Raw genomic sequence first — 11,837 nt, forward strand, 5'->3', positions numbered from 1 at the left:
GGTGGTGAGAGTGGCATCGTGTAAAGAAACCGAGCCATCGAGGTAGCCGGCCAGATCATAACCATCCAAGAGAGCATGAACTTGGCGATTCCATATCAGAAAGTTTGTAGCAGTGAGTTTGGTATGTTGGACGTGTTGACATTGACGAGAGAGGCGTCAGCAGAGGTGGCAACGAGTTCGGCAGTAGCAGCCATGGCCAAGAAGAAGAAGCGTGAAGAAAAAGAAATGAAAAGCGGCAAGAAGAAGAGAAAATATATTTTTTTAGGTCTTTTAGATCTTTAGGTGCTATGATACCATATGATCAAATACACTTTGATACATTAGGATGAATGATTTACAATGTATATATAGACTAGATACTAGGGTTTAGCTTATTACTAATTACAATTAGGTCCTTAAGATATTTATCTTCTTATATCAAATACTCGAGGAAGAGATCATTGGTTTGCACTTTTTACAATCAAGATTACAATTAATCTTTTTCCCATTTATGAATTGTTTAATCTTTTCCCCCATTTATGAATTGTACTTTTATTTTTAATATGTTTTATGTTTTGTATGTTTAAAAATTTATGAAATGCTATAATTTTCTATTTTTATAAAATCTAAAATATTTAAACATTTCTATTAATTATATTCTACTTAAAATATTTTTATTTTGAAAAGATTTTTTTTTCCAAAATAAGAACTCCAATTAGAGTTCTACAATTGGAGGGGATAATTTTAATTAGGATTCTAAAAGTTCTTATTTAAAAAAAAATACACAAAATATTGTTAAAAAAATATAAGAAGCTCAAAATTATATGATCCCATTATGTTTTTAATAGCATAAAAGAATTGAAATGACATTTTTACAAAAAAGGTGACGAAAAAAGGTCGAAACACCATTGATAAGAAGTTAAATTATGTGAGACATGACTTGTGATGGTTAGTGAAAAGTATATCTTACAATTTCTATAAAATTTTTTTCTGAAGATTATAAATTAATTGTGTTGTTATGTAGTTAAAGAAGATTTATGCATTACAAGTATTCATCTTTAAAAATTGTCTCATACCATTATGAATAAATTTAATTGTACTAATATCATACAAATTATCATTACATTTTAATGAATTTATTGTTATTAGAGTCAGCCTAAAGACATGCATTTTTTAGTGTGGGATTTTAATTATCACACATCATAAAAAAAATAATTATCAATTTCTATGATGTTCATTTTAACGATTTTAAAACTAAAAATATAATTTAAAATTTGTTTAGTGTTATGTTTTTAAAACAAATTCGCTTGTTTCACCATTATTTTCATATAAAGAAATAAAATAGTATAGATTTAATATAACTATCGACTTGTGGGCCAAAATATCTCTTCACTCATTTGTAATGGGTCAGGCCCTTCGTTTTAATGAGAAAAAGCCTTTGCACAAAAAATACATCTAATATATTTGTTTAAATATGTGAATGAACACTACTTAAAAATTCTAAGATTACAAAATTAAAATTAAAATACTAATCATATTTCTTTACTAGAAATGATGAAAAATAAAAGAGAAATTGTTAGAAATACCTTTTTATAGATACACTTTCTCAAAAATACATTTTTTTTGTCATTTTCATTTTTGTCCTTTTTACGTAGTTACAATGTGTTAAATTGATTTTTAAATTTTTTTTTTAAGGTTTGGATTCTTTATTTTACATTTAGGGTATAGTTTTGAGGGGGTATGTTTAGTATTTAGAGTTTAGGACGTAGAATTTAATAATTTTGTATATAGAAAAGAGTATTACTGAAATGAACAACAAGAAGAGGGTATTTTTACAAAAAGGTATAGAAAAAGGTATTTTTTCAAATGCTCCAAAATGAAATGTAATTTAAGTGTGTCTCTCATATATGTTTTGAATACAATGATATAATTAAAATTAATGAAAATAGCTATTAGTGTACATGAGTTTAAAAATAAAAGACCTACATCAAAAGGAAAAGTATAACATGTCAGGTTTTTAGAGTTTGTGTTTGGAAGAAACTTTACTTTATTATATATATATATATATATATATATATGTTTTTTTCACAAAAACATCTTCATAAACAATCTATTCAAGTGGCAACACACTGTTTTCTTCTCTCTTTTTCATATCACATAGTTGTTACACGTCCGCAAGATTTAGATAAAAACTACAAAAAAATGAAACTGACTAATGCAATAATAAAGTCTCCAAAAAAAACTAAATAAAAATCAGAAATTTTGAACACTTTAACTTTAAAAAATTAAAAATTTGTATTTAATTTAGTTGTCAATTAGCTAATCTTTAGTAAATAACTATTGTCAACAAATTACAATATATGGATGATGGTGCATTGACACCATTAACAGGACTACTATCACATGTATGAGCAATAAAATTTGTTAAGGAGTTAGATTTTCTCCATAAATATTTTATTATAAGATTGGAATCACTCCAACTTAAGACCATACAAGGATCAAGAGATTCCAAACTTAACTTACGGAAGATTAAATTCACGAGTTGGCTCTAAAGCAATTTCTCATGAATTAAGGGGTGATATGATAGATAGCTGGGTGATTGACTCACTCAATCAGTAGGATAATATAGTCACTCGATCAATGAACGAATGAAGGATGTTGAATCACTCAGCAAACTTAATCCACATGTTTCTAAAGCACTAAGTGAATCACTCGCAAAGAACTAAAGAACAAGCAATACAAAAACTCAAACTTTGTAAAGAAGAAAACGTTTCTATTACTTTAAAAACGATCAAGTGTCCATTACAATGAGACTAATGATCGATCAACCTACATATAGGCTGAATACACACGTTCTAGAGCTAGAAAGAATAGACAAATCACAATAATTAACTAAAATATGACGTTGGACCACTAAGTGTAGAATCAGTCCAAGTAAGACAAGTGAGGTGTGCCTTGTATCTCGTTGAAATGACCGCACCCAGATTCTCAATCCTCACACAGAATCCACGAGAAACGATCTGAAATGATCCGACCCGTTTTTTTTAATAATAATAATTAATTAATTAACTAGTAGTCTCATATCCATTAGCCACCTAACCACAATCAACCAAACAACGTAAAATAATCAACAGATACCAATAACAAAAAACCAATAACGGTAATAATTCAACCAAGTCATAAAACATAACATCTGCAACCTATCAATATTCTACTGACTCAACTCTAGCAACCTAACAAAATCCAGACAACACATCAATGAGCCACTAGAACATCCTCCTCGTCATCGCCTTCATTCCATGATCACACTTTGCCTTTACCTGCACCACAACACATATGAGATGCGTGAGTATTTTATAAACAATCAGTGGGGCAATCTTCCCATCTACTGGGCTATACACACAAGCAGTTTAGATACCTCTAACCATCAAGCAACAATCAACAAACTAGGACATTGCATCGTCTGACACCAACCCATGTATCGACCAACACCAACTGGGGTTGCATCAACCGACACAAGCTTGTATCGACCGATACAAGGTTCACCTGCATCGACCAACACTAACACTGCATCGACCGACACATGCTCGACATTGCACAAAATCCCTAATTGCATCGATCGATGCCGCCACATAGCATCGACCGATGCTCCTATGTCAAACTACGCTGTCCTCGCATTGCATCGACCGACACACAAAATGCTTCGACCGATGCACATGCCGAGCATCATTTTTCCCCAAAGCTTCTTGCCGGATCTCTGTCCCTAAACCACCAAAACACACAAACCAATGCCACAAAGAAGCTTCCCAAAGCCTTTTGCGACTAACCAACATTCTAACAAGCCAAATAAACACATAAACAAGAAAATCAGAGAAATCTCAAGCTTAGATAAGCCATGGTCATGCACTCACCTTTGCCAAGAAGATTCTGACCCTCAAACAAGATCTACGCTCCTAGGAAGTTCCTACAATGATCCCAGCTACAGATCTCTACAGGAACAACCCCAAATCTCTCAAAACTCCCAAGAACACTCAAGAACTTTTTCCTCTCTTTCTTTTTCTCCATAAACGGCCACACCCTCGAGTTCTTTCTTTTATACACGATTTCAGGGTTTTCCCAACCCAAAACGCAACGTTTAACTTAAACTCGTTCACGAAAACCAACTTTGCATCAATCGACACCATCCTTGCATCGATTTATCCACACCCTAAACCGGGATTCCGGTTCGCGGATGTTACACGATCTCACCGAAACTCCATAATTTCGACGAGACAACCGGCGTAGAAATTACTCCTTACTAAAACTTCCATAAACATAGGCTATGTCAAACTAACCCATACTCCACATTAGACTCCTTCGACATCCGACAAAACAAGCCACTTGTATCCACTTCCATCAACAAGCTTCATTTAAATCACGTATCCCGAACACCAGCTCATCTTGGTACTTAGCCGCACAACCAACCACCCGTAACCGATTAAGTATCAAGAGAGATGGGCTGGAATAGTCCACAGCCACGGACTTCACCTCACCAACAATCCACTTTGACCCACACTAAACATCGCATAACAACTTCTCTAATTTCGATCAACACCTTCACCTAGTATCGATCGTCATCCATCGCAACACTTGCAATCCAACACACATGGTGTCAATCAACATTTATGCCCTCGACATCACCTCTGTCAATCCTCCCTCGACAATCCTAACTCCAACTGTTCTCCTACGAGCCAAACACAAAAAAACATGCTGGTGTTGTCCGACACCACCCTGGTATTACTCGACACCCCAAGATTGCCACAACACGTCCATGAAAAACGTCTATAATAAATTTCAATTAATTTAATAAACTAATGTTCATTCGACAAATCCACCATCAGATATAAAGTCTATATCACCATGAAGCTCCTCACCAAATTTCAGCCAAATTGGACTCTGTTTCATCATCAAACGTTGCCCTAAAGTAGCCATCTCGGACTAGTCCGCACTGTCCGTATGTAAGTGCTTGTGTCGACCGACACTACCATGATGTCGAAAGACACCAACCCATAAACCACGACCAAAGCCTCCCTTTAAGCTCATTTTCACCATAAAACCCAAATCCTCACAACAATCGATTCCATAATCGATTAAACAACATAACTTACATGGAAAACAATCATGAGAGAGCCTCCTTATCTCTCCCAATCCACCACCATATAATCACATCCTTCCCCACACGCATAAAGAAGATGGATCTCCTTTGTCCTCCTCTTATGCCCAAGCACAAGATCTCTTCCTCCAACATCCTTGATGAACGACAAGAGAAGCTCCCCCTTAAGTCTACTGCTCGGTATCCTCTTCTCCCTCACGCCGAGAACTCCTTCCCTTTTCCGTCCATCTCCAAACCATCCTCTTTCTCATCTTTTCCCCAAGAGAGAAACCATAGCTCTCTTCTCTTCTTCTAGGGCATGAGATGCTCAGGAAGGAACCCCTAAAACGAAGAGGAGTTCTCCTTAAATAGGGAAGGTTTAGGGTTTCCTCCAAAAGCACACTAAAGCCCCTCTAAAACCAGAGATGAACCAACCTGAAACTTTTAAACCCTATGGTGTTGACTGACACCCCCTTGGTGTTGGTCGACACCAACCTCCAAAACTGAAAATTGGTTCACGGGCGGTACAATTCTCCCCCTCTAACAATAGATTCGTCCTCGAATCTAAAACACCGTCTATCCATAAGATGCATCCTACCACCATCGCAATGGTTCAACCAATAACCCTGACCATCAGGCCCACACAACCAATCTCCAGATTGAACCACCATCAACCTCTAAGGTCTACATCCAGTCATTATGCTTATATTCACCTTGAGGACTTGGACAATATTTACTCCCAACTCATCCACTCTCAGGTCAACACCTTTGATCTATACCGTTCTCACTCTCACACCACTGTCTTTGACTCATATTGTCTCACTCTTAGATCGCAATCCTAGAGATCTCGGTATCAGGGGAACTATTCATCCTCTTAGGATAACTAATCATCTCCATAAAAGAACTACCATCTCCTCTGCCACAGCCCCTCGAGCTATCGATACCCAAGGGAACCTTCATCCCCTCAGGATGACTAATCATCTCCTCACAAGTTGTTTAGGACCCACCGTACTTAGAGCAACCAAGTCTTAACGTCTATAAACATCTCCTGACCATAACTACTTATCATCGTCCACGTAAAACATTGCAATGTCCTACCAACTACCATATTCCCTCACTGGAATATAACCACATCAATGAACACTCTTCAGGGATACCTCTAAACATCCTAGCCACTATGAGTGTTTGAACATGCCTCCTCTGAAATAGACAATTTCTAACTATTCAGAGAACTTTCTATTTTTAGAGCTGCATATTCCTCTGACACACTAGTCAAACTTCCTTTGTGCTTCTCCGTAGCACTTATCGCGTCTAAATGACCTATAAAAGTCTATTTCCATTGAAGAGCGTGTCCTAGAACTGTATATGCTCTAATACCAAACTAAAATGACCGCACCCGGATTTCCAATCCTCTCATAGGATCAACGAGAAACGATCTCACTGAAGTCCCATAATTCAGACAAGACAACCAACATAAAAATCGCTCCTTACAAAAACCTCCACAAACATTAGATCCAACTAACCTATACTACGCATGAAACTCCTTCGACATCCGACCAGACAAGCCACTTGTCTCCACCTCCATGAACAAGCTTCGCTTAAATCATATATTTCGAACACCACCTCATCTTGGTACTTACTCGCACAACCAACCACCTCTAAGCGACCAAGTATCAAGAGAGATGGACTGGAATACTCCATTCCACTCCAGCCACGAACTTCACCTCACCAATAATCCGCTTCAACCCACACTAAGGGTATGAATGGAGAGACGGATATTAAGCAGTTCATGGTGTGGAACAGATGGAGTGCATTTCACTTCCTATTCACAAAAAAAAAGTATCATTTACAGTTGTGGTTCAAACGTCAAAGTTCTACAACTAAAAAAGGATTTTATTTTATGGTCATATTTTTACCAGATAAAGCAGAGCAGACCGAACACCATTGTAACAGGGTAGTTCAAAAAAAAATTCATGAACAATAGTCTTGAAAAAAAAACCATAAACCATATATATTGAAATTTTAATTTGTCAAAAATATGATAAATACAAAAATATGTTTTGAGCTATTTATCAATGATGTTTCACTATTTGGATTAAACATGATTATTCTATGCATGATTTAAAGAAAGAAAAAGCTAAAAGATTATTTTATTTTTATCATATATATTATCCACATTACTTGACATTTAAGTTAATAATTTTTATAGCCTATTTAAAATATAATTTAAACTATAAGCATCAAAATAAAACAATTTAAATTTATATGATATCCAAATTAAAAAGCGATTTAAATAAAATTAATATTTTTTTTACTATATAAACATTTGATCCGTAATATTTTATCCGTTTTCACCATTCAACATATAGTTTAAGTTTTTAAAACTGTTTAATTAGTACTTAAATAGCCAAATCTGCTTGATCTACTTTTGTTCTGCTTGAGCTGCTTGGTCCGCTCTTGTTCCACTTGATCTGCTCTGCTTGATACGCTTTCTCCATTCGAAGCATAAGAATCACAAACAAATTATCCAATTTCGATCAATACCTCCACCTAGTGTTGATCATCATCTATCACACCACTTGCGATCCAACACATGTGGTGTCAATCGACACAAATGCCCTCGACATCACCTCTAACGATCCTCCCTCGACAATCCTAACTTTAACTGTTCTCCTATGAGCAAAAAACACAAAAAAAAATAAGCTGGTGTCGACCGACACCACCCTGGTGTCGCTCGACACCCCAACATTGCCACAACACTTCCATGGAAAACATCCTTATTAACCTTCTCCCAATATGGAAACCAGCAAAACCTCTACAGACACCAACACTTCCATGGAAAACATCCATATTAACCTTCTCCCAATATTCTTTGGTGTCTGTAGAGGTTTTGCTGGTTTCCATATGTAGCTTGGGTCACGTCCAAGTGAAGGCAAATGAAAGTTTCCTTATTTAACTCCAAGTAGATCAACGGACATGACTCAAAAGGTGGTTTACACTTGGGTCTTCTCTTGGGTTATTCTCCATTGGCTGGGGACCTGTGGTGAATCAAATAGGTATGTGGGCTTTCTCTAGAGCTGGTCCAAGTGTCAAAAGGCCGAAACTCTTCATAGCTTGCAATGATGTTTGATTCATCAGCGAGTATTTCAAGTCTGTCAACGAGTAGTTCAGCATGTGTATCAGCAAGTACATCATCTATGATTTCTTGTGTCATCCTCAAATCAGATGGATGGTAAATGATTCCTTGATGACTTAGTGTTACCTTATTAAAAACCTTTCTAGATAAATCCATTGAGAAAACCCTAGACAAGGAGGGAAAAAGAATGCAACAGTATCCAAACAATGAGGTGATTTGACTTGGTGATGCTTGTTCCCTATTGAACCATTGGACTTCTTAGGGTTAATTTGATGGTATATAATTGACAATTTTCCTTGTGCTTGATCAGTACTCAATTTGGAAAAAAGATTCTCTAAGATGCTCTTCATGAATCGGTTTAGTGTGTGAACCAGTTGGTTCGCCATTCTTCCAGTTTGGTCTGATGCTTGCATCATTTGTCTAGAGTTAATATCAACAAATATAATCCCTAGTATGATTAAGAAAAAGCAAAAAAACACTATGATTAAAAACAAAATTGAGTTTTCTTTTAATTAATGTGTGGTTGACAAAAACACCCTGCAGGTTTGGGTTCTAAGTCAACGGCAGAGCATTGACTTTGGGTCTCCCTTTTATGGCACGTGTAGACAATCATACAGGGGTCTGTGACTTCAGAGATGAGATGGGTCATCTCGAGACCGTTTGGCTTGGAAAGCATGGGAAGAGCTCGGAAGCCGAGATAGATGAAAGGAGAGAAGTTTGGGATTTAAGAGAGATTCTCGGACTATAAAGAGATTCGGTCACATTTATGAAGAATAATTGTTTTGATTATCGAAATAATTATGCATTTTAATATAAATAGATTACTTTGTAACCCCTAGAGGGACAAACAATTCTCAAAGACAAAAACTCAATAATATAAATTTCTTTTTTAAACTTGTTTTTGAGATCCAACTTGTATTTGGTCACAAAGATCATCGAATGTGTGATTGGCTCCCACAGTTGCTATAGTTTTTTTTCATGTGTGTGTGTTTGACATTTTTATTAAGAAGTAAAGAGAAAGACGAAGAAGAAAGATTAAATGATATCACGAACGCATATATTCTTAAAAGAACCATTTCAAGCCGTGGCGAACTCATACTGTCATCGATCACAATTATCTCTAGCATTACTAATCTATATAAAGTTGCATATTTGTATGTAATTAAACATACACATAACGTATCGTGAAAAAGCGTTATCGTGAAAAAGCGAGCATACACATAACGTATCGTGAAAAAGCGTTACTAATCTATATAAAGTTGCATATTTGTATGTAATTAAACAACAAATGTTACATACTTGTTAGATAGATAACTAAAGTAATTAAGAAAAGGACTTGTCGTAAAATTTTAAATGGTTTCTTTTTTATATAAGCGGCTGTATATTATGGCTGATGAAATCGTTATCTCCACCCGAAGGCATAAAGCTAGTGATTGCTTAATTGGACAACACTTATTTTCTTTCTTCCTAAATGGAATAAAAATTAGTGAGCAAAATTGAATAATAATTAGTGTGAAATAGAGGCTGTCCTTAAGAATTGTTCCACAATAAGGCATAAGTGACGATTGCAGAAATTTGTCTTTTTTTTTGTTTTTTTTTTCAGCGCAGTCATGCAGCTACCATCTTAATCAGTAACCCACTAATCCATCAAACCATTTCAACCCAATTTATTTAACTCATTCAACCCATTAATTCATTAATGCCCAAATTTTTCACTTATTAAATCTATGAATTGGAATGATTTGGGTTGGCCTATCAGCTTCGACCCATTTTGACACTCAAAGATATTTCTCTATTTAAATTACAAATACTTTTTTTAAATAGAAGTTATCTTAAAATCAACCAAAACTTTATTTGTATCTATTCTTTTTTTTTTTGCTTCGTATCCGTTTTAAAGCGGTGATATGGATCACTAGGTAAGAGAACGATCCATTATACAACATGAATTCGATCCGTTCATCTATATATATGCGTATTGAAATTATTTTATCCTACTCAAAAAAAGCAAGCAATATAGATACTAAGTTTATTTTGGAATCTAATTTTATGTTTTAGCATCTCAATATTAACGGTTATGTAACTTACTAGCTATTCACCCGCGGTATCTGGGCGGTATCTGGACGGTGACCCAACGCTTAGCGCCTAGAACGCTTAGTCGGGGACTAAACGGTTTTTAGGCGGTTTAGGCGTTTACAACATAAAACATTATATATATATAATTATATTAAAACATATGTTATAAAAATAAAAAAATGATAAATTATAAACAACGGTAAGAAAAATTCATTTATTTAAGTTATATTAACAACATATAAATGTTTATAATTACGTATATAGATATAAAACATAATAATTTAATTATATGTAATTTAAAAATCAAAAATAAAAATTAAAATAAAATATATGTAATTTTAAGCGGGTTAGGCGGTCATCTAGGCGTCTGCTGAGCGCCTAGCGCCTAGACAGCACCTAGGCGGCCGTCTAGACCGCTTTCTTGAACACTGATAAAAAGATATAATTTGTTTTATAGATTAACTATATATAACTAATGTACAATTTTACAAATATAGATATATTAGTTAGTATAGAAATTAGAAAGTATTTTGTTTGAGGTTTATTGTTTTATATTATTGTATAAGTGTATAACATACAATTAAATAAGTAGTGATTTATAGAAGGAATATACTGTGTGTGGGTGTGTTTTTTTTTACAGATAGTAGTATTTTTATTATTTTAAATTGTTTAGATATATGTACAGGATAATTTTGTATTGTAGTTTTGTATGTTTTATATATAAAGAATCAGTTAACTTTAGTATATATAGTTTTGTTGTGAAATGCAAATAAAAGTTGTTAAAAGTTATTTGTTGGGATTGACATGAATTCCACATTGTTTTTCTTTTAATAACCTTTGGTTATTAAAATGGACCCAAGATGTGTGTATATAATTTGTTTAGAAAATGTTTTTATGGAGAAAATATTGTTTTGTAAAATTGAAAACTTAATATTAATTAAATTAATTATAAACTTAATATTTAATGTTAAAGAGAGTGTTTCCTATTGTTTTGGAAATTTTATTAGGATGAGAAATCTTGTTTCCAAAAATTAAAATTTAATATTAATAAATTAAATAAAAAAAGAAATTAATAATTGATTCTACTGGCATGCTTGTAAATAGGTTCCCCTCCAAAATTTATTTACTAAATGTTTTAAAAAATGTATATATAGATGTTAGCTATCTTAAATCTACAATCAAATACTCCCAATATGACTGATGACATAGAATTTTACTTCTACAAGTATAATTGTAGATAAAAAAAATGGAGACTTTTATATTATTATACTTTACCTGCCTACTATACTCTAGACTTTTTCGTCGTTTTCTGTTTTTTTTTTCTTCGTATGATCAACATAAGTTAAGAACATTACACAGAAACTCCACACACAAATTTTTGTAGCTTATTTACGTCGAAAGAGAAAGAAAAAAAGAATTGTGTATACAAGGTCTCACAGCTCCATGATAAACATGGACATAAGCATAACAAATATGTGTTTGCCAAAAAAAAAAAAAAAAAAAAAAAAAAAAAAAAAA

The sequence above is a fragment of the Camelina sativa genome, chromosome 4, assembly GCF_000633955.1.
Source record: "Camelina sativa cultivar DH55 chromosome 4, Cs, whole genome shotgun sequence".
In the NCBI taxonomy this organism is placed as follows: Eukaryota; Viridiplantae; Streptophyta; class Magnoliopsida; order Brassicales; family Brassicaceae; genus Camelina; species Camelina sativa.